General features: G+C 28.2%; 1 long non-coding RNA gene and 1 pseudogene across 1 annotated transcript; one reads left to right on the top strand and one right to left on the bottom strand.

The window, feature by feature from the left end:
• Window positions 1–14,504: 14,504 nt before the first annotated feature.
• On the top strand, window positions 14,505–16,618 carry LOC149519891 (uncharacterized). Its single transcript, XR_016329217.1, has 4 exons — window positions 14,505–14,832; window positions 14,918–15,059; window positions 15,219–15,975; window positions 16,157–16,618. It is a non-coding gene; the product is annotated as an uncharacterized LOC149519891 (long non-coding RNA).
• A 3,579-nt stretch (window positions 16,619–20,197) lies between these two features.
• On the bottom strand, window positions 20,198–21,924 carry LOC149519892 (uncharacterized; annotated as a pseudogene).
• Window positions 21,925–22,323: the final 399 nt, after the last annotated feature.

Here is a 22,323-nt window from a genome sequence, read left to right on the forward strand (position 1 = left end):
TAGATATCTTGAGAAGCGAGAAAGAAAATGCCGGCCCAAAAATGGGTGAAGGCCCATTGGATGCTAACATAATCGAGTTGAAAAGTTCTGTTCCATCTCAAACCAACCACCTACCTCCCAATAATAGCCTTTTTTTTTTTTTTTTTCTCAAATGCTCCAAGTTGATTTGCAACTTTTTGGGGGCCTACTGTTTCTGTTTCAGTGAAGGTATCAGCCTTGGTTATCTTTCAAATTTTCACTAACTAAAAAGCTAGGAAAATTTGAAAGTGAGGGAGATCCTGGATGATAACAAAATCACCTTATGTCACTAACCAGGAAATTTACAAGTGATTATGTCAAAAGATAAACAGATATTTATAAACTGAAATATACTTGGATCATATATTAGTAGGCGATTTTTAAGTCGAATGTAAATTTCGTTTGTTTTTATATAATTGAAAATTGTATTTATATAAAAAAAACAGAGGTCTACTAAAAATAATTTATATAAACAATGAAATAATAAAAAAAATCAACAAGTTAATCTAACAATGTTTCAATTAGAATCCAAAGATAACATGCCCTCACTTAAACTTTTTTGCACCCAAATAAAAATGATAAAGTTAGCTTATTAATTTGCTATTCTTTTATTGGCATATGGATAATGGAACATCATTTTCGTTTTGCCAGTTATCTATCCAATTGTCCTAACTAAATGTGAATGAATTTGTGATATCTGGATGAAAATGGCTATCAGATGCACTCACATACGCAATTTTAAAAGAGTTTACCTTAATTATGTATAAATTAATGAAAAAATTTATGACACGTCTTAATTTTGATGCATTGATTATCTTATTATTGATCACTTTTGTTATAACGTATGTATTCATAAATTTACAACTCGAGTTAATAAGAAAAGTTACCGTCAATCTTTATTAAAGTGTGATTGGTCATTTAATAAATTTATTCTTTTAAAGAGCTCTTAAGCTTGACTAAAGATCTTTAAAGAATATGTTTTGACTTTCTGAACAAAATTAGATTTGAAAATTCAATTAAGTATGAGAAAGGTACAATTTAATTTTGAATTATCCTACTAATAATCTTGATTTTAATGGTTTTTATTTTAATGTTAAAATATTAAAAATAACTTTTAAAAGTTATTCATCGATTTGAAAGAATTCTTAAAAATACTTTATCATTTTCAGAGTATTTAAGAATCTCATTCGTTGGAAAGGTTAATCAATTTTATTTTTTTATTTTTATTGAATTTTTTTTATTGAAAACATATATATTATTTCACCATATGGGCCAAAATTAAAAATATTTTTTCACCTAGAAATATCTTAGATAATCATCTATTTGTAATTATTAAGAATTTCATTCTTAGAATTTATTTTTTATTTTTATTTCTACTTTTAAATTTTTTACCATTTAGGTTTATTTAGAAAAATTTTCTACAAGTTTTAATTCTAGAGTTTCTGTCATTTGGGTTAAATTTAGAATTTAAACTCTTGTTAGTTTCTTAATTTTTGAAAAGAAAATAATATGATAATTATTTTTTTAAGTCTCATTTAAATTCTTCTACCATTTGATCTTGAATTTAAATAAATTTCTCACCTAGAGATTTATTAAAAAATTTACCATTTGAAATTTCTAAGATTCTAATTCTTGGATAATTGTTAAATATTTTCTTTCAAAATTTTAAGTTATTTTGTCAATTTTTATTTGAAAAAGAATATAATTACTTTTATTGAAATTTTATCTAAATTATTTCACATTTTGGTAAAATTTAGAAAAACTTCTCACCTAGAGATTTCTTAAAAAATTTATCATTTGAAAATTTTAGAAATCTCATCATTAGGTAATTAGTATTTAATTCCAAAATTTTTATTAAATTTGTGTTTTTTTTCTATTTATATTTTTTTAAAATTAAAAATAAATATTAGTTATTATTATTGAAACTTTATCTATATTCTCATCAATTTAGGATAAATTTAAAAAAATTTATCACCTAAGAATTGTATATAAATTAACCTTTTATAATTTCTACAAATTTTATTATTGGATAATTATTATTTATTCTAAAAAAAAATTATTAATATTTTATTTTGTTCTTTTTTTTTCATTTTTTTTCTAAAATTTAATAATGTAAAAATATTTAATAAATAAATAAAATAAATAAAATACCAAAAATAAGAATTGGCTCAGCTTCAGTGGTTAAAGGGCTCTACTGTAAGAAGGGATAATGGTTGGAACGACTTAGCTTAACTAGAGCCAACGGTTGGAACGTTGGTCAAAATACGAGTTTAGCACTTGGATTAGATCACCTATTGGAAAATACGCGGATCCTGGACAGAATTAAACGTCTAAAATGACATTGTTTGGCAGACATATAAAAGGGCAAATGTCTTCTTTTTCCTTAGATTTCTTCTTCACCATTTCTTTCTTTTTCTCTTTTTTCTCTCTTTCTCTTTAGAACAAGAAGAACTTCGATTGAATAAATATAGGCTCCTCTAAACAGAGGCTTAATGACTTTTGAAAAAATAAATAAGGCTCAGAGGTCTTATAGATCGTGTTTGAACTCCAAAGATTCACAATTTAAAATATTTAAAAACTTCACAATCCAACAATATTAGTAATGCAGGTTGCAACTTAAAGATTCATAATTTTAGTTCAAAGAATCACCATTTCAAAAATTAAAGGTTTGCAATTCAAAGATTCATAAGACTTTCAGATTCATAAAAATTCAAATTAGCAAGATATTTTAGATTTGCAAAATATTTCAAATATGTAAGATTTTTCAAATTTGCAAGGATTTCAATTCGTAAGAATTTTAGATTTGTAAGAATTTTCATTCTCAAGGATTTCAAGTTCACAAAATTTTGATTATCAAAATTTTAGATTCACATCTGAGAGATTCACATCCAATATTCAAAATTTAAAGATTTTTTATTTGAAAAACTTTAGAGATTCACTTCCAAGATTTCAAAGATTCTGATTAAAAAATTTTAGTGTTTCACGTCCGATGCTTCTAATTTAAAAACTTTAGGATTTCATCCAAAATTTTAAAGCTTCTCATTCGAGTTCAAAGATTCACATTCGATAAATTTTAAAGTTTCACATCTAACTTTAAAGATTCTCATTTAAAAAATTTATAAGTTTACATCCAAAATTTCAAAGCATCTTATTCAAGTTCAAAGATCCACATTTGATAAATTTTGAGTTTCACATATAAATTCAAAGGTTTTCATTTAAAAAAATTTAGGGGTTTACATTAAAAATTTCAAAGCTTCTCATTCTAAAACTCAAAGACAAAGATTTTCATTTAAAACTCAAATATTCTTATCATTTTTAACATTAAAAATGCTCATTTAAAATGCTCTACAACTTTAGAATTCCTAATGTTTTTCTTATAAAAAAATTTTTATTTGAGGATTCCCAACCTTATCTTAAAAAGTTTTTTTTAAAAAGTTCAAAATTTCTTGTTATGAAAATTTTCAATTTTTTATTAAAGTTTTGTATATAATGAATGTCATGATCATGATGCAAATGCAACAGTCTAGATTCTCACAATAATACAAATGCCATACTCTAATTCAAATGTTCACTATATGATGCAAATGCATGGTTAGCCAAGATTCAAATATTCATCAAATTATATACATGCATTGTTCAAATAACAATGCAAATGTAATACATATAATGCAGATGTCAGTAACATTAATGTCATGAAATTCTAATTAATTGTGATAATATGACTCTCAAGACTCTATCATCTCATCTTTTCCTTTTTTAGCTTCTTAGCACTAACTATTTTAAAATAAATTTCATCCATTAATCCTCATTATTTTCATTACTTAATCATAACTCACATGCCTCTTCACACTAACAATTTCAAAATAAATTCCATCCACTGATCCACATTAGTTTCATCACTTGATCACAACTCATAGGCTTCTTATATAATTTGATACTAGGTTGATCATTTTGAATTTAAGATGGTTTTCTTAAAATCTTAAAGATATGAAAATTTCATAGATCAATGTGTCACTTACATATTTGTCTGGTATATGGCATGCATTTCAAGATAGAAAAGCCTCTTTTAGGAGAATCAAAGCATGTTTCATAAATAAGGTGATATTTTATCATCTACTACAATTTTGAATTGTAATACTGTTATTAAATTCTAATTCCTATTTTCAAAGTATTATTGATCTGTGAAGAGTTTAGAAATTTTTTTTTTGCTGATTTCTTTTTATAGAATTATAATCATGTCTCACTTAGTAGAGAACTTGTGTTCTTTATACATCAATTCCTTAAGGAAGAGAAATTTAAAAATATTGTTTACAAGTATGCTTTAATCTTTGCCCTCCTTATTCTTTCTTTCGTTTTTAAACTTACATTTTAAATGTGTTGATGTTTTTCTTTTTGTTTTATTTGTGTACGAACTTAATTAATTATTAATACTATAAATGGATGTGATAAGTTTTTTATATATAATTTGTAATTTTTAAAAAATATCTTTTTCATATATAAAAAAGAAAAACTAAAATGATAAAAATACAGAAAAGAAAATAAAAAAATTAAATTAAGATGATGCCGATTAATGATTATCCGTACAAGAAAATTTTCGATAATCATAAGAGAACGGTGAGAGTATATGGATGAATCGTTCGTAACTATTCCAATTTGTTGTTGGTACGGATGATCATTTTATTTATTTAATTGTACTACTATGCTATAAAGCTTTCTTTTTGGAATATATATAATTTGATGACCTAATCAGTTGTAAGCAGCTCTTGATTCTATCTCTATTTTCAGGTTATTATTAGTAATTAATTAACTATACAACTTGGAAATTATTTCTTAGATTAGTTTGTATATTATTAAAGATAATATTTAAAAGTTATAAATTTAAGAGAATTTAAATACGTAATATTTTTTTTAATAAGATATATAATAAAGTAAAAAATTTTAAAGTAGATTAAAGACTTCAAAAACATTAACTATACAACTTTTTTAAGATTTTGATTTTAGGCCAATTAACCTTACTACAAAAATTAATATGGTAAAAAAGTATTTTTATTGAATTTAGGACTTAATTTAATTAATTTATAATTATATTTATTAAATTTAAGGTTAAAATTTCAACATCTGAATTTTTTTATTTTCAAATTATGATTATCTTTGTAGTAAAAAGATATTCTTACTTAATGAAATATGGTGCTGAAGGTGTAACAAAAACTACGCCATCGTTAAATGAAATCAAAATAAATCTAATTAAGAGAACAGGAGATTGTGAAGGCATGCATTTGGTGAACTGTCTAAAGATTAAATTAAATGGAACATATCTAAGATGATTTACGTGCCAAAAGTGTGTCCATATGTTGTTTTTCTTGATGCAAGTATAAACAAGAATGATCTAATTTGGCTAGAAATACATGCAATTTTCTTTTTGGCAAGAAAGTGCATGCAATTGAATTGATAGCTTTGAATGGTAGGCAACACAAAATTAAACTTTTATCATCGATCTTGTCTTGTGCTGCTTGGGGCACCTCATCGCGTGCCTCTATTAATTTTTTTTCAACTTAAAAAATGTGGACATTAGGAATATTAAATGAATATGAATTTTATGATTTTATAATCCATTTGGATAAAGAGAAGGACAATATGCGTTTTTTTCTTTTTGAATTAACACTTGAGATTATTAAAAACAAATTTCTGATGACTTAAAGAGTATAATTATCGACTACATCAGCTTTTATTTTGTTATAAATAGTGATTTAAATCTCTTAATAGATTTATTTAAAATTTATTAAATATTATTTGATAGATAAAAAAAATTATAAAAAAAAATAATAAAAAAAAATTCTTAATAAACAAGTTAGTATATTTATAAATAAATGAATTCTTAATAGAGTTAAGTATGAGAAAAAAAAAAGTAAGAGAGTTGTGAGGTTTATGGAATAGACATTCCATAGCATAACAAGAAATTAACGTATTTATGAATGTGTATATTTGAGTGAACTAAAGAAGAATAAAATAATTCATATAAGTGTGGTGCATGGGTCATTGTTGTTAATTTCGTTTTGGTATTGACTGTATCAACTAGTATGCTTTAGTTTTATTAAAATATGATACACCTAAAAATGATTTTTCGTATCGAATTTAATACCGAATAATATTAGATGCTTTTATTAATTTTGACTTGTTTTGATGAATTTCGGTAGAATAGCATGTTTCAACCGATATATGAATATAAAATATATTTTATAATTTTTAACTTATCTTTTATTATTTAACTATTTTTAACTTAATAAAAATAAAATTAATTGACAAAATAACATTTAAAAGTTGAGTTTCTTTAATTTTTATTTTAACTTTTTATTTTATACTTTTTTTTAAAAACAAAGTTTATAAGTATTTCAATTTTTTTAAGAAAACAATTATAATCATTTTGTAAAGTTTAACAATCATAAAATTTTGATTTTTTTTCTTTTTTTTTTATCTTAATATTTATATGAAAAAATACTTATTTAAATATCATATTATCAGATTAAATATTTAAAAATATTATAAAAAATTTATGATATTATATCTTATGTTTTTAAATTTATTTATTTGATTTTTGCATATATTGCATACTTATTTTGTAGATTATTAATAATATTATAATGTATAAATTCATACATGTTTATAAATATATTTATATTAAATTAAATAATCTAAAATAATATATTGAAACAACTGATATCGACATCTACCATATTTTTTTTATAAAAAACTGAAATATTATCTGATATAATATTAACAACTTTCAACATATACATACAAAAAAATATATTTGTTTAAATTAAAAATATTTAAAAGATTGAAAAGATTTAAATATTAATTATTAATTATTTAATTTTACTTCCGATGTGAATATTCAATTAAATCAAATATTTTTTAACTAATAAATAATATCAAAATTTTCATGATTTTAACGTGTTTTAACTTATTGTTGTAGTAAGCACCTTAATTAGTGGCTAAACCAAATTGATTGGCTTGATCGATGTTGCACGTTGCTATAATGAACCTCAGGCGGCATCGTAACGGTGTCGCGCGGTTGAAAGGCAATGTTGATGCGTACAATCCGAGCTGAAGTACTATCACAGTTAAGCCAACAATTAAAGAGAGATTTTGCTTTGTGTTGAAAATGATTGAAAATTATCTAATTATTATACATAGTCAATCAATCAATAACATATGTCATCAAAATCATTTTCTATTTTATAATTAGAAAAAAAGCAAAGCATTATATTAGTATGACCAAAATTAAAGATTAATAAATTTGATTAGCTACCAACTGTGGAAGAAAGATTAGATAATTTGATGAAAGTTATCGAAAGTGTGGCATGATGAAACTTCTCATAAATAAATGTTGTAAACATCAATTATTTAATTCTTTGTTTGATTAATTTTAAAAACAATAGATTTTATTAAATCGTTTAATTTTATTTAATTTTGAAAATAAAAAATTAAATCCAATTACATATATCTTTTTAATTATTTTAAAGATTTCCAAAATCTACCAAGGACAATTTGAGTAAAGACCCACTTCTTCAATCACTCTCACAAAAAAGACAATGTACTGTTGCATGCATTAAAATTAAAATTTTAAATTTATTAAATATTATCTTTTAAAAATGACGGTATAAATCAATTAAATTAAATATTACTTCACAAAATTACACTCTAATTGAGCATTTTAGGTTGAATAGTTAGATGAAAAAGGGTACCTTTTTTCACACCTATCTAAACCCCTTAAGTATGCCTGTTAAAGAAATTTTAATGGTAGCTCATTTTTTTTTCTCTTAAACCCCTCTTAGTGGAAATTGTAACCGATGCTAAGCACGCTTTGTGGGACAATTAAGCAAATGACTTTATGACTTGGGCCGTGTCCAAGCTTTATCTGGCCTAAATTGTATCTAAACCCAGGGTATTGAAAACAGTTAGATTGAGCTGCATTTGGTTTGGGCCTAAGGTAGAGTTAGAATAGACAACTTGAGAAGAGAGAAGGAAAAAGCAGGCCCAAAAACAGGGAAGGCCCATTGGATTCTAACTATAATCAAACTGAGAAGTTCTGTTCCATCTTGATTCTTGCTTTATAATTTGGACAAACCAACCACCTACCGCCCAATAATTATTATTTTTTTCTAAAATGCTGCAAGTTAATTTGCAAAAGAAAAATTTTTTGGGGGCTACTGTTTCTGTTTCGGTGAAGGTAGCAGCCTTGGTTATCTTGCAATTTTTCACTAACTAAAATGCTAGGAAAAATTGAAAGTAAGGCAGATCCTGGGTGACAACAAAATCACCTTTTGCCACTAACCAGGAAATTTGTCGGTGATTATGTCAAAAGATAAACAGATATTTATATACTGAAATATAATAGGATCATATATCAGTGGGCCGTCTTTAAGTCTAATGTAAGTTTCGTTGAGATTCTTTTTATTTTTAGATAATTGAAATTTTTATTTATATAAAAAATCAGAGGTCTACTAAAAATAATTTATATAAATAATGAAATAATAAAAAAAATCAACAATTTAATCTAACAATGTTTAAACAAGATTCCAAAGATAACATGCCCTCACTTAAACTTTTGTGCACCAAAATAAAAAAGAGAAAGTTAGCTTATTAATTTGCTATTCTTTTATTGGCATATGCTTAATCGAACATCATTTTCGTTTTGCCAGTTATCTATCCAATTGTCACAAATAAATGTGAATGAATTTGTGATATCTGGAAGAAAATGCTTATCAGTTGGGCTCACATGCGCAACTTAAAAAGAGTTGACCCTAATTATGTATAAATTAACGAGGAAATTTACGATACCTATTGACGGCTCGATTGTGATGCTTTATTTCATTATTGATCACTTTTCATGCAGTTTCTTTGATTGGATTGGCTGAAACCAGCTGGGGGATCGTATCTTTGACAATGATATATATAATCGAAAAATGGATGTTTCATTAACATGGCTGTCGTCCGCAATGCATACGATTGTCTGACCTTTCAATGCATGATGCAATAACGCTAGCTTTTTCCTATAATATTAGATAGATATGTGGCTTGCCCCTTAAAGATTCCCATTAATTTGTCATTTTACCCAAAAAAAAAAAAAAAACCCACTTTGTCAAGGAGTGAGGGGTAAATAGAAATGAATTGGGGGCTAAACTCAAGTACTTGGAGTGGGTGGGGGGTTCAAAATGGTACAAATAGGTTTTGATTAAAAATAATTAATGTATATAAATGAAATCCATAACTAAACATATATTGAAATCTATGATTTTTTTTCTTTCTTTCTTTTTTTTTTTTTTTTAAATTAGGGAAACCTATTGATGATAGGGAAGAAATTGAGAGAGGGAAAGAAAAACAAGACAATTGTATATTTATATTAACATAAGTTAATCCCTCTCTCAATTTATGTTATATAAACAAGACAATTGAGAGAGGGATTAACTTATGTTAATATAAATATAAAGAAAAAAACAAGACAAAACGAAGCATGAAATGCATCGAGTACTGTTGTTATTCCAATCAAATTAGTTAAAAAAAACTATGGACTAGAAAAGGGTGAGCATTAATTCGTGAAGAAGATAGATAATTTAGATTAAAAAAATCATGTTCATGTTGCTTATACAACATTCCACTTTCCGGGCAGGCTTCTAATAATTAGAAGCTCGGATAGCATTTAATATCTTTATCTAATCTGGCTTTAAAATAATAAAACTTGTCTTGTCACAATATTTTGATACGGGGGACATAGCATAAACATAGGATCAACTTGGTTGAAAATTGAAATTGAAAGATCTCTCTATTAGTCCGTCTATAGCCAGCGAGCAAGTGGGGTATGTTATCCAATAAACTATGAAGCTTCTTCGGAATTTAATGTACTATTTGGTGACTAACAACACTTAGAGGTTGAAAAAAGGTTTTTGCATCTTCTTTGAACTTTGCAGCTGCCACTGAAATGGGAAGGCCGGCTGATCTACCGCTTATAAATTGTTGATCAATATAACAAGTTATTGGCAAACGTTGGAATTTAATGTTCTATTTGGTGACTACCGACACTCGAAAAAAGTTTGTACATTTTCTTCGAACTTTGCAGTTGACACTGAAATGGGAATGCCGGCTGATCTACAACTTATAAATTGTTGATCCATATAACAAGTTATTGGCAAACTCTGAGAACTTGCTTCACTTTTCAAATGCAGTTGAGTCAGGGTGAACCAATGGAGCTTTGCTCTAAGATCTTAACGCCAACTGATGTAGGGGTTAGGCTCTCATTTCCAACAGCTACAATGAGGGAACATTTCAGACTCGAGAATGGGACTCAATCAGTGGATTTTAAAGTCAGGGACAAGAATAGGAAGGTCTGGACCTTTCGTCTCTATACTAGGAAGAATGATGGCCACCCAAAGCCAGTCCTTACTAAAGGATGGATTGACTTTGTGAAACGGAAGAATCTCAGAGTGGGAGATAAGGTGATTTTCCTTGTGCATGGAAACGAAGAACATCTTGAGATCCGGGTGCAGAGACTCATAAAGTTACTCGGTCAGGAGCATTGGGCTGATCTCTAGAGACTTTGCACTAATATGATCAAAATTGAAGTGAAAAATGGTATAATTTCCATTCCAGGAGCATGTAGATAGATGCGGAAATAGCCGCTAGCTTAAAGGTCTTCGCTTTTAGTGCCAATGTGATGGTCCTAGCTTTCTTCACTCTATTTACTATAGTTTTGCTTGTTGTGTGGTGTCTAGCACTCTAGCTAGTTAGCTTGTCCTCGAGCACCAAGTTTCGGTTTATCCCTTGGGTTGTGTTTGTCAGGTTATTGTTGATCTCGATGGATGTACTACCGACTACGTAAAATATGATGTATTTGGCCATGTTATTAAATAAAAACTATTTGGTTTCAGGCTTTTATGCATGATCAGCCAATTAGCGGCATAGAAATTGAAGAAAAGATTGCAGGTATTAGGATTTTAAATCCAAGACCTGTAAAATATCATCTCTTAAAAGTTGCTATAATATGCACATCTTTCCAGTCAATAGCTATAACATGCGCAGGAAATTATCATTCAGTAATTCTGATTTCTGAAGAAAGCTCACTTTCCATTGCCAACTATATTAATTATCTGGTGGGATTATACAGAGGAGGACGCAGGAGCAGTCTGATAGCCATGCATGAGCAAAAAATGGCAGCAACAGTTTTTGAGCGTTTAAAAGCTGTCTCTCCCTTTGCCGGTTTGACTGAGCTGGACTACCCCACCTGCTCGGTATCGAAGGGGAAATGAATGAAATAAAGAAAATTAGCATAACAATGTCCTCTCTAGACTCGTTGAAGCATTTGAAATTACTGAGGCAGATCGCACATGATGATCTTCAGTTCATGAAGAATTTTCATTTCATCCAAACAGAAATAAGAAATGAATACAATTTTTTACTTATTTGACTTGAAGTCCATATGCAATTTTATTATTTAATTACGTTAAGTTATATAGTGAAAGAGGAATATTGAATCAGATACGTCGGGAAATGCTTGTGTTTATCAAATTTAATTGATTATATATATATAGATTTCCAGCTAAACAATGAAAGATATATATATTTTTATTTCATAAAATTTTGCTTGTCTATTTTAAGAAAACTTTTAAAATAATAATTCGACTTCTAAATAATATATTTTTAAAGCAAATAAATGAAAAATGTTTTTGGCACGGAACAATCATTGGAACTGAATTTATTTCTAGGGGAAGATTAATTAAACCTGTTATTTTTATTATTCATAATACCAAATGCAGTTCCAATCGTTTTGTATCATGGATAATAAAAAGCATCAGCACCTGTGTAAAATAAAAGTACAATCTATTCTGTCAAAATCAGGGATTATATATTAATATAAATATACAAGGAGGGATTAACTTATGCTAGTATAAAATTTTTTAATTTTATATTTTTTTAACTATGATTTCAATAAATTAAAAAAATTAGAGAAAAAAATATATATACACTAAAAAATTTTACATGATATAAATCGATCCCGAACATGTGTATATATATCTATGTGTGTGTATAAGAAAAAAATCAACTTATAATAAAAAATTTTATATTTTTTTTAATCATTAATTTCAATATATGTAAAGGAGGAGATTAAATTTGTTTTTTCATTTATCTCTTTCATATTTTGGATTAATCTATTGAATCAATGAAAATCAATTTTAAGATATAAAAATAATCCAATTTACCTTTTCTAATTCTTATCAATACTTGAACTAACATCCTTATATCAACACAAGGAGGAGGATGTTGTGGAGGGCTCCGTATAATGCACCAGAAAATAAATCCGTAAAAGATTATAGACCAATTGCCATTGAAGTACTAATGCACCACATTTAAGAGTGAGGAAATTTAAATTAGATTGGTAGGAAACAAAATTGATCAGTAAAGACCATCCAATATCAATGTGTTCAATTACAATGAAGCTCCACTATATGTCAGTATCCAATAACAGTGGTTCATATTTTTTTGGATTTGTTTATAATAATAGTCGTCAAATAGATGATGATTGTTTCAACAAACATCGTCTATTAATTATAGATAGATATTATTTCATTAATTTATTGGATAATTGTCGATGAACTTAAAAACGTAATAAGCAAAAATTTGAAGAGTAGATTATAAAATAAAATATGGTATTTATTTTTCCAAAGTTAAATATTTTTCTAATATCTACTCAATAATTACTATGTTTCATAGAATATAAACATTATTGTTGCAAAAATTAAACAATTTCAAAATTAATTATTTTTCTAATATCTTCTCAAGAATTACTTCATTTCCTAGAATTTCATAGAATATATATGTTGGCATTATGAAAATTAAATAATTTCAAAAAGTCTTTGCTCATATTGTATTTTTACAAATATTATTTTCGTATTTTTATATCGTTGTTCATCTTTTATCAATTAAAAATAAATATTTTGTTATAATGTTTGTTTCATTTCAAATAATTAAAATATTATTGACATAACATACATATATTAATAATAATTATTATTATATCATTATTAAATAAAATCAAATTATTTATAAAAACCTCAATTAAAAATTTAAAAAAATTTATTGAATTGAATTCAATAAAAAGTCAATAAAGATAAAAAAATAAAACTGAATTAATTTCTATATTGTAAAAAATAAAATTTATGCCTACATGTTGTCAAGTGTCCAACGTTGAGATTTCAAATGCCTTTGTATGTGTCCGTCGGTGATTGTTGTTAATCCGCAAAGTGTATAGAATCATAATCAAATAATAGAGTAAGCAAGATTTGTTGTCACGGAGATTGTACGTAAGAAAAAAATTAGTATCGAAAATGTATCATCTTAGACTATATTTATAAAATCAAAATTAATGTGTAAAAATTAAGTTCAATTACTTAAATAAAACAGAAGATTAAGTTATTTCTAAAATTACATTAAACAAGCTAACAACCCAAAATTCGAAATTAAATATGCAAAACAGAATTAAAACTTAAACATTGACTTAATAACTCAAAATAGCAAGTAAAGATTAGAATTTAAACATGCAATCAACAACTAAACCGAAACTAAGTATCAAACTGATCAAATAACATGCAATTATGAATGATCAAACTAAACTTGAAACTTGTAAATTGAATTTAAGATTGAAACATAACTAAATCAACTTATTAAATATACATGAAATATAAAATAATTCAAAAAATCCTAAATCGCAACTAATAGAATTGAACTTAATTAAGCTAGAATTAAACTTAGAACATACAAGAAATTGAAATCTTAATCTAACAAATTTAAAATCATAAACTTAGGATGATGACTTAAACTAAAGAACATTAACTAAAATTAGAGCAAAACTTAATTAAACTTAAATTGCATGAATAGAACTTAAGAACTTATGAATTTAAACTAAAACAGCAAATTAAAGTGAATTAGAAAGTAAGAATATGAATTGAAAAGCTTTTGAACTTAAATAAACTAAAACTGCACATAAATTGTTTGAAAAACTTAAATTAAATTGCAGAAACTAAAAAGAACATAAATTTAAAAAACTTTGAATGAAAATTAAATCAAACTAGAAATTAAAATTTTGAAAACTTAAATTAAAATAGCTAAAACTTAAAAATCAACTCAAAAAAACTTAAATAACTTGAAACTTACGAAAACTTAAATAAGAGAGCTTAAAAGAATAATGCATGCGTCCCAAGCCCTAAACTAAAAAAAGCTTAAAAGAGTAAGAAAACAATAAAGAAAGCCCAAAACAACAACTTGGTTGGTCTATCATCCAAATCATGGTCTTGTTACAAGCTGTTAGAGTATTGGGCTAATTGGGTTCTTATTCATGTCCAGTCCAATAAATATAAGTCTATTTTAAATGTACGTTAAGTCAGTTAATATTTGATTAGTTACAGGATCCTTGGTCTTTGCTGAGTCATTATTCTATTGGTATATGGGTGTAGTGGCAGGGATTGAATCCAATCAATGAAATACAATCTATAGAAAATTCTTTGTTCTTTCTCTGGATTATTCTTCTCCTTTCTCTTATCAAGCTGTGTAGGTATTCTGTTGTAGCTCATCTGTTGTAGCTCCTATCATTTATAAAATTCTGGGAAGGGTGGGTGCAGGGGCTGGGTCGCCGCCGGCGGTCGCTGCCGGTGGTCTTCGGTTACCGAAAATTTACCAAAATTCGCCGCGATGTTCCTCTCGGCCTCCTGAGTTCGGATCCGAGATCCTTTTCGGGAGAACAAGCCCCGACCGGCGTAGATCGGGGTTTGAACTTTTCTGAGTTTGCTGTTTTCCTTTTTTTTTTTTTTTTTTAAAACGAAGGCTGATATGATTTTTTTTGTTCTTGCAGGGAGCTCGGCGCTGATGGTTTCTCGCCGTAGGCGAGGACTGTGTTGTTTTTGGTTTTTTTTTTTCTGTTTTTGCGTTTCTGTTTTGGGTATTTTGGGGGGTGTTTGGGATTGTTGAAGGAAGAGTTTGGCTTGGTTTCGAGGGTCTGTTCGAAGGCTTTTTTTTTTTGTTTTTTGTTTATATAATTAATAATTATTTTTTAAAAATTATTATTATTATTATTAAAACAGTAGACCGGATAAAACTGGTGTCTACAACAAGTTATTGGCAAACTCTGAACTTGCTTCACTTTTCAAACGCAGTTGAGTCAGGGTGAACCAATGGAGCTTTACTCTAAGATCTTAACGCCAACTGATGTAGGGGCTAGGCTCTCATGGACAGCAGCTGCAATGAGGAAACATTTCAGACTCGAGAATGGGACTCAATCAGTGGATTTTCAAGTCAGGGACAAGAATAGGGAGGTCTGGACCTTTCGTCTCTCTATTAGGAAGACTGATGGCTACCCAAAGCCAGTCCTTACTAGAGGATGGCTTGACTTTGTGACACGGAAGAATCTCAGAGTGGGAGATAAGGTGATTTTCCTTGTGCATGGAAACGAAGAACATCTTGAGATCCGGGTGCAGAGATTCATAAACTTACTCGGTCAGGAGCATTGGGCCGATCTCTAGAGACTTTGCACTAATATGATCAAAATTGAAGTGAAAAATGGTATAATTTACATTCCAGGAGCATGTAGATAGATGCGGAAATAGCCGCTAGCTTAAAGGTCTTCGCTTTTAGTGCCAATGTGATGGTCCTAGCTTTCTTCACTCTATTTACTATAGTTTTGCTTGTTGTGTGGTGTCTAGCACTCTAGCTAGTTAGCTTGTCCTCGAGCAGCAAGTTTCGGTTTATCCCTTGGGTTGTGTTTGTCAGGTTATTGTTGATCTCGATGGATGTACTACCGACTACGTAAAATATGATGTATTTGGCCATGTTATTAAATAAAAACTATTTGGTTTCAGGCTTTTATGCATGATCAGCCAATTAGCGGCATAGAAATTGAAGAAAAGATTGCAGGTATTAGGATTTTAAATCCAAGACCTGTAAAATATCATCTCTTAAAAGTTGCTATAATTTGCGCATCTTTCCAGTCAATAGCTATAACATGCGCAGGAAATTATCATTCAGTAATTCTGATTTCTGAAGAAAGCTCACTTTCCATTGCCGACTATATTAATTATCTGGTGGGATTATACAGAGGAGGACGCAGGAGCAGTCTGATAGCCATGCATGAGCAAAAAATGGCAGCAGCAGTTTTTGAGCGTTTAAAAGCTATCTCACCCTTTGCCGGTTTGACTGAGCTGGACCACCCCACGTGCTCGGTATCGAAGGGGAAATGAATGAAATAAAGAAAATTAGCATAACAATATCCTCTCTACACTCGTTGAAGCACTTGAAATTACTGAGGCAGATCGCCCATGATGATCTTCAGTTCATGAAGAATTTTCATTTCATCCAAAACAGAAATAAGAAATGAATACAATTTTTTACTTATTTGACTTGAAGTCCATATGCAATTTTATTATTTAATTACGTTAATTTATATAGTGAAAGAGGAATATTGAATCAGATACGTAGGGAAATGCTTGTGTCTATCAAATTTAATTGTTTATAATTATATATATATAAACTTTTAAAGATTTCCAGCTAAACAATGAAAGATATATATTTTTTTATTTCATAAATTTTTGCTTGTCTATTTTAAGAAAATTTTTAAAATAATAATTCGACTTCTAAATAATATATTTTTAAAGCAAATAAATGAAAAATGTTTTTGGCACGGAACAATCATTGGAACTGAATTTATTTCTTAGGGGAATATTAATTAAACCTGTTATTTTTATTATTCACAATACCAAATGCAGTTCCAATCGTTTTGTATCATGGATAATAAAAAGCATCAGCACCTGTGTAAAATAAAAATACAATCTATTCTGTCAAAATCAGGGATTATATATTAATATAAATATACAAGGAGTGATTAACTTATGTTAGTATAAAATCTTTTAATTATGATTTTAATAAATTAAAAAAACGAGAGAAAAAAATTAATATACTAAAAGATTTTACATGATATAAATTGATCCCAAACGTGTATATATATATATGTGTGTGTATGAAAAAAATCAACTTATAATAAAAAATTTTATATATTTTTTAATCATTAATTTCAATATATGTAAAGGAGGAGATTAATTTTTTTTTTTCATTTATCTCTTTCATATTTTGGATTAATCTATTGAATCAATGAAAATCAATTTTAAAAAAAATATAAAAATAATCCAATTTACCTTTTCTAATTGTTGTCAATACTTGAACTAACATCGTTATATCAACACAAGGAGGAGGATGTTTTGGAGGGCTCCGTATAATGCACCAGAAAATAAATCCGTAAAAGATTATAGACCAATCGCCATCGAAGTACTAATGCACCACATTTAAGAGTGAGGAAATTTAAATTAGATTGGTAGGAAACAAAATTGATCAGTAAAGACCATCCGATATCAATGTGTTCAATTACAATGAAGCTCCAATATATGTCAGTATCCAATAACAGTGGTTCATATTTTTTTGGATTTGTTTATAATAATAGTCGTCAAATAGATGATGATTGTTTCAACAAACATCGTCTATTAATTATAGATAGATATTATTTCATGAATTTATTGGATAATTGTCGACAAACTTAAAAACGTAATAAGCAAAATTTTGAAGAGTAGATTACAAAACAAAATATAGTATTTATTTTTCCAAAATTAAATATTTTTCTAATATCTACTCAATAATTACTATGTTTCATAGAATATAAACATTATTGTTACAAAAATTAAATAATTTCAAAATTAATTATTTTTCTAATATCTTCTCAAGAATTACTTCATTTCCTAGAATTTCATAGAATATATATGTTGGCATTATGAAAATTAAATAATTTCAAAAAGTCTTTGCTCATATTGTATTTTTACAAATATTATTTTCGTATTTTTATATCGTTGTTCATCTTTTATCAATTAAAAATAAATATTTTGTTATAATGTTTGTTTCATTTCAAATAATTAAAATATTATTGACATAACATACATATATTAATAATAATTATTATTATATCATTATTAAATAAAATCAAATTATTTATAAAAACCTCAATTAAAAATTTAAAAAAATTTATTGAATTGAATTCAATAAAAAGTCAATAAAGATAAAAAAATAAAACTGAATTAATTTCTATATTGTAAAAAATAAAATTTATGCCTACATGTTGTCAAGTGTCCAACGTTGAGATTTCAAATGCCTTTGTATGTGTCCGTCGGTGATTGTTGTTAATCCGCAAAGTGTATAGAATCATAATCAAATAATAGAGTAAGCAAGATTTGTTGTCACGGAGATTGTACGTAAGAAAAAAATTAATACCGAAATTGTATCACCTTAGATTATATTCATAAAATCAAAATAGCAAATAAAGATTAGAATTTAAACATGCAATCAACAACTAAACCGAAACTAGGTATCAAACTGATCAAATAAGATGCAATTATGAATGATCAAACTAAACTTGAAACTTGTAAATTGAATTTAAGATTGAAACATAACTAAATCAACTTATTAAACTTTGAGAACTAATAAACATGAAACATAAATAATTCAGAAAATCCTAAATCGCAACTAATATAATTAAACTTAATTAAGCTAGAACTAAACTTAGAACATACAAGAAATTGAAATCTTAATCTAACAAATTTAAAATCATAAACTTAGGATGATGACTTAAACTAAAGAACATTAACTAAAATTAGAGCAAAACTTAATTAAACTTAAATTGCATGAATAGAACTTAAGAACTTATGAATTTAAACTAAAACAGCAAATTAAAGTGAATTAGAAAGTAAGAATATGAATTGAAAAGCTTTTGAACTTAAATAAACTAAAACTGCACATAAATTGTTTGAAAAACTTAAATTAAATTGCAGAAACTAAAAAGAACATAAATTTAAAACACTTTGAATGAAAATTAAATCAAACTAGAAATTAAATTTTTGAAAACTTAAATTAAAATAACTAAAACTTAAAAATCAACTTAAGAAAACTTAAATAACTTGAAACTTAAGAAAACTTAAATAAGAGAGCTTAAAAGAATAATGGATGCGTCCCAAGCCCCAAACTAAAAAAAGGTTAATCGAGTAAAAAAAATAATAAAGAAAGCCCAAAATAACAACTTGGTTGGTCTATCATCCAAATCATGATCTTGTTACAAGCTGTTAGAGTATTGGGCTAATTGGGTTCTTATTCATGTCCAGTCCAATAAATATAAGTCTATTTTAAATGTACGTTAAGTCAGTTGATATTTGATTAGTGACAGGATCCTTGGTCTTTGCTGAGTCATTATTCTATTGGTATATGGGTGTAGTGGCAGGGATTGAATCCAATCTATAGAAAATTCTTTATTCTTTCTCTGGATTATTCTTCTCCTTTCTCTTATCAGGCTGTGTAGGTATTCTGTTGTAGCTCATCTGTTGTAGCTCCTATCATTTATAAAATTCTGTCAAGGGTGGGTGCAGTGGCATATATGCTGGAACTATCTACGACTACTCGAATTCATCCAATCTTCCATGTGTCCCAGCTCAAGAAGCATGTCGGTCGAGAGCCTACACAATTTTATCTTTCTTTTTGGGATGGAGAAGGAAATTTGGCAAAAGAGCCTGTGACTATTTTGGATAGGCGTATGGAAAAGAGTGGTCACTGAGGTGCTGGTGCAATGGAGCAATTGTTTTCCTGAAGATGCGACTTCTATGATCGACAGAAGCAATATCCTTCTTTTGATCCTTGTGGACAAGGATCTTTTTCAAGGGAGGTTATATGCTACAAACTGTTAGAGTATTGGGCTAATTGGGTTTTTATTCAAGTCCAGTCCAATAAACATAAGTTTATTTTAAATGTTTGTTAAGTCAGCTAATATTTGATTAGTTACAGAGTCGCTAATTACACGGAACCTTAGTCTTTGCTGAGTCATTATTTTGTTGGTATATGGGTGTACTAGCAGGGATTGAATCCAATCAATGAAAAACAATCTATAGAAAATTCTCCATTCTTTCTTTGGATAAATCTTCTCCTTTCTCTTATCAAGCTGTGCAGGTATTCTGTTGCAGCTCATCACTCTCCGACATGATTTAGTTCTTATCAGCTCTTCCTAAAGTCTAGACTAGCCTATTTATAGAACAAAGGGAATCAAATCATGTTTCCTCTAAAGAGACCAGAGTCGCCCAAGAAGAGACGAATTCTATCAAAAATTAAATCTGAAAATTCTAAAAGCTGATTAAACGCACCTTCTCCCTTTGTATTAATCTTAATGCCGCATCTTAGAACTTAAATAATACTTGAGTTAGTTCTGAAAAGTCAGCTTTGAATAAATCTGGAATGGAGACTCCATCTTGAACTTGAATGCAACCAATCACAACTATTTTCAACACATTCCAACAAAAACTAATACATTTAAATCAGAGGTAGCAATGAAAAAAAACCAATGAGATTGTGGTTATATTGTGTTTCAATATATACCAGTGAACGTCAATGCACCAGAAAAAAATTCCGTAGAAGATTATAGACTAATCTCCAACGAGGTACCAATGCATCACAGTTAAGAAAGAAAGAAGAAATTTAAATTAGATTGGTAAGAATCAGAATTGACCAGTGAAGACCATCCAATAACAATGTTTTTGAATTACAATAAAGCTCTAATCTATGTCAGCAATATCCAATAACAGTGGTTGATTCACATTGGAATTGTAAAGCAGTGCAATTGTAGTAACAAACATTATATGCAATTTATCAATCATCTTGAAGAAGTGACTTGGTTTCTGATTCTGCTCGATTGCCTAACTGGGATAACTAACTATCTCCTCATCTCCTCCTCCCTTCAAAACAAAATATAATTGATAAATTTAGACAAATATCATCTTGCTAGTGGTTAAAAAAAATTTAAACGAACATAATAAGAATAGCAATGATCTACTTACGTGCTTGCTAGGTGTCTTCTCGTATGTGGTAGGCGAACCCATGTATAATCCGATGAAACAAGAAATTCTCTCCTGTAAGTCATCCTTGTCTTCCTTTCTTGGCTCCGATATTCATGCGACTCCTTGAGTCCTTTCTTGCTATAAGATGATGATGAGGTTCTTCGGAAGCTACTCATTTCTGATGGGCATGACTCGTTAGCCATATCTACTTTCTGTCCGCCAATTCCTGGAGGATAGCCTTTCTCGGATTGTATCCTTTGAGTCAACTGACACTGGACTGTATTCAGATTTTTTCGCCAATACTGGTTGTTCCACAGGCACTGAAGCATTTGGAATGGAGGGCTTTCCTCTCCTTTTGTAGATGAAAGCTGAAGCTGCTGCTAATAAACACAACACAAGTAGAGAAAAACCCATCACATTCTTCGTGAGAAATTGGTCTTCTGGCCCATTAATTATAGAATCTACTACTTCAGAACTTTGAGAGTTGTCAGTGGAATCTTCAACTTTGAGATTCTTTGGGGAACACAGTTTCAGCAATTTTGTTCTAGTCATCACCCTCAGGGTCCCCAGTTTTGACTATACCATGTTGAATTTTAGTAGCCTGTGCGGTTATGCTTGGCTGGTTTTTAAGGTCCACCTTGCTTTGGTGTTCAACATCAATCTGAGCAGCAAATTCAATTCCTTTACTTTCTCTGCTTCTAACTGATTCAGCTCTATCATCTCAGCCTCAATTCGTTACTTCATCAGGTTATTCTTCTGAATCCAGTCCCAAGTTTTCAGAAGTTCCATTCTGTTGGTCTTCTAGACCTTCATCTTCATTTACTGCCTCATCTGCTTCAGTCTTTCGATAATACTTGTCAACGAATTGTTCAGTTACAACATCTCTCTCCCTCACAGGCTCCGTTACACTGTGATCAAATATTAGGTGTTCCGCTAAGAGGTGTAAATGATACATTAGTACTAATAAATTATTTAAGTTTGATTCAAATAAAATTTGAATTTGATTCGATTATTATCAAATCAAGCTCGAGCTCAATTTATTGATCGAGTTGAGTTTAAATATTTTTATATCTGACTCAAGTAGCTTACGAGTTCAATCGAATTTTTATATTAAAATATATTTTTATTATTTTAATTAATAAAATATTTCGAATTTAAGCTCAAGCACAAATAATCTAATTTTATTGAATATAAGAATCGAGCTTTTTTTTTTATATATTAATCAAACATAATCGAACGAGCTCAAGTTGCTCGATTTTTATATTGAGTCGAGCTCGAGCTAAAAAATAAAACTCGATCGAAGTAGAGTCGAGTTTTAAATTTCAAATTTTAAATCGAACTTAAACTCAAATTT

Source organism: Durio zibethinus, chromosome 2 (genome assembly GCF_047325235.1).
Source record: "Durio zibethinus cultivar Kanyao isolate XHJ-2024 chromosome 2, ASM4732523v1, whole genome shotgun sequence".
NCBI classification, from domain to species: Eukaryota; Viridiplantae; Streptophyta; class Magnoliopsida; order Malvales; family Malvaceae; genus Durio; species Durio zibethinus.